General features: G+C 60.0%; 1 pseudogene; it reads right to left on the bottom strand.

The window, feature by feature from the left end:
• The window catches only part of LOC126323819 (large subunit ribosomal RNA), a 5,608-nt pseudogene that overhangs the window by 2,571 nt on the left and 537 nt on the right, over window positions 1-2,500 (bottom strand).

Here is a 2,500-nt window from a genome sequence, read left to right as displayed (position 1 = left end):
TCTAATTAACAGATCTAAAGGGCAGAGTCCCATGATTAGACACAGTGCATCTGTTGGTGTTGTACCAAATGCGCCAGTAGTAGATAGGGACAGCGGGAATCTCGTTAATCCATTCATGCGCGTCACTAATTAGATGACGAGGCATTTGGCTACCTTAAGAGAGTCATAGTTACTCCCGCCGTTTACCCGCGCTTGCTTGAATTTCTTCACGTTGACATTCAGAGCACTGGGCAGAAATCACATTGCGTCAACACCCGCTAGGGCCATCGCAATGCTTTGTTTTAATTAGACAGTCGGATTCCCCCAGTCCGTGCCAGTTCTGAGTTGATCGTTGAATGGCGGCCGAAGAGAATCCGCGCACCCGCGCGCCCCCGGAGGAGCACGCTAAGGCGGACGCGGCCTCGCAGCAAGGAAGATCCGTGGGAGGCCAAGGCACGGGACCGAGCTCGGATCCTGCACGCAGGTTGAAGCACCGGGGCGCGAACGCCGCGCAGGCGCGCGCATCCTGCACCGCCGGCCAGCACGAGGCCAACCAACGGCGAGAGCAGACCACGCCCGCGCTAAACGCCCGCACTTACCGGCACCCCTACGGCACTCACCTCGCCCAGGCCCGGCACGTTAGCGCTGACCCACTTCCCGACCAAGCCCGACACGCCCCGATCCTCAGAGCCAATCCTTATCCCGAAATTACGGATCCAATTTGCCGACTTCCCTTACCTACATTATTCTATCGACTAGAGGCTCTTCACCTTGGAGACCTGCTGCGGATATGGGTACGAACCGGCGCGACACCTCCACGTGGCCCTCTCCCGGATTTTCAAGGTCCGAGGGGAAGATCGGGACACCGCCGCAACTGCGGTGCTCTTCGCGTTCCAAACCCTATCTCCCTGCTAGAGGATTCCAGGGAACTCGAACGCTCATGCAGAAAAGAAAACTCTTCCCCGATCTCCCGACGGCGTCTCCGGGTCCTTTTGGGTTACCCCGACGAGCATCTCTAAAAGAGGGGCCCGACTTATATCGGTTCCGCTGCCGGGTTCCGGAATAGGAACCGGATTCCCTTTCGCCCAACGGGGGCCAGCACAAAGTGCATCATGCTATGACGGCCCCCATCAACATCGGATTTCTCCTAGGGCTTAGGATCGACTGACTCGTGTGCAACGGCTGTTCACACGAAACCCTTCTCCGCGTCAGCCCTCCAGGGCCTCGCTGGAGTATTTGCTACTACCACCAAGATCTGCACCGACGGCGGCTCCAGGCAGGCTCACGCCCAGACCCTTCTGCGCCCACCGCCGCGACCCTCCTACTCGTCAGGGCTTCGCGGCCGGCCGCGAGGACCGGCCATGACTGCCAGACTGACGGCCGAGTATAGGCACGACGCTTCAGCGCCATCCATTTTCAGGGCTAGTTGCTTCGGCAGGTGAGTTGTTACACACTCCTTAGCGGATTCCGACTTCCATGGCCACCGTCCTGCTGTCTTAAGCAACCAACGCCTTTCATGGTTTCCCATGAGCGTCGATTCGGGCGCCTTAACTCGGCGTTTGGTTCATCCCACAGCGCCAGTTCTGCTTACCAAAAGTGGCCCACTTGGCACTCCGATCCGAGTCGTTTGCTCGCGGCTTCAGCATATCAAGCAAGCCGGAGATCTCACCCATTTAAAGTTTGAGAATAGGTTGAGGTCGTTTCGGCCCCAAGGCCTCTAATCATTCGCTTTACCGGATGAGACTCGTACGAGCACCAGCTATCCTGAGGGAAACTTCGGAGGGAACCAGCTACTAGATGGTTCGATTAGTCTTTCGCCCCTATACCCAGCTCCGACGATCGATTTGCACGTCAGAATCGCTACGGACCTCCATCAGGGTTTCCCCTGACTTCGTCCTGGCCAGGCATAGTTCACCATCTTTCGGGTCCCAACGTGTACGCTCTAGGTGCGCCTCACCTCGCAATGAGGACGAGACGCCCCGGGAGTGCGGAGGCCGCCGCCCCGTGAAGGGCGGGGAAGCCCCATCCTCCCTCGGCCCGCGCAAGGCGAGACCTTCACTTTCATTACGCCTTTAGGTTTCGTACAGCCCAATGACTCGCGCACATGTTAGACTCCTTGGTCCGTGTTTCAAGACGGGTCGTGAAATTGTCCAAAGCTGAAGCGCCGCTGACGGGAGCGATTATTCCGCCCGAGAGCATCCCGAGCCAACAGCGGCGCGGGTCCGGGGCCGGGCCAGGTAGGTCCGTCATCCGGGAAGAACCGCGCGCGCTTGCCGGGAGCCCGAGCGCCCAAAGGGGCGAATCGACTCCTCCAGATATACCGCCGAGCAGCCAGCCAGGACACCGGGGCTCTGCCCAACAGACGCGAACCGAGGCCCGCGGAAGGACAGGCTGCGCACCCGGGCCGTAGGCCGGCACCCAGCGGGTCGCGACGTCCTACTAGGGGAGAAGTGCGGCCCACCGCACACCGGAACGGCCCCACCCCGCGGCGAGTGGAAAGGCAACCGGACACGACCCCGCC

The sequence above is a fragment of the Schistocerca gregaria genome, unplaced genomic scaffold (assembly GCF_023897955.1).
Source record: "Schistocerca gregaria isolate iqSchGreg1 unplaced genomic scaffold, iqSchGreg1.2 ptg000871l, whole genome shotgun sequence".
Taxonomy (NCBI): Eukaryota; Metazoa; Arthropoda; class Insecta; order Orthoptera; family Acrididae; genus Schistocerca; species Schistocerca gregaria.
This window is presented reverse-complemented; position numbering and strand designations above follow the sequence as displayed.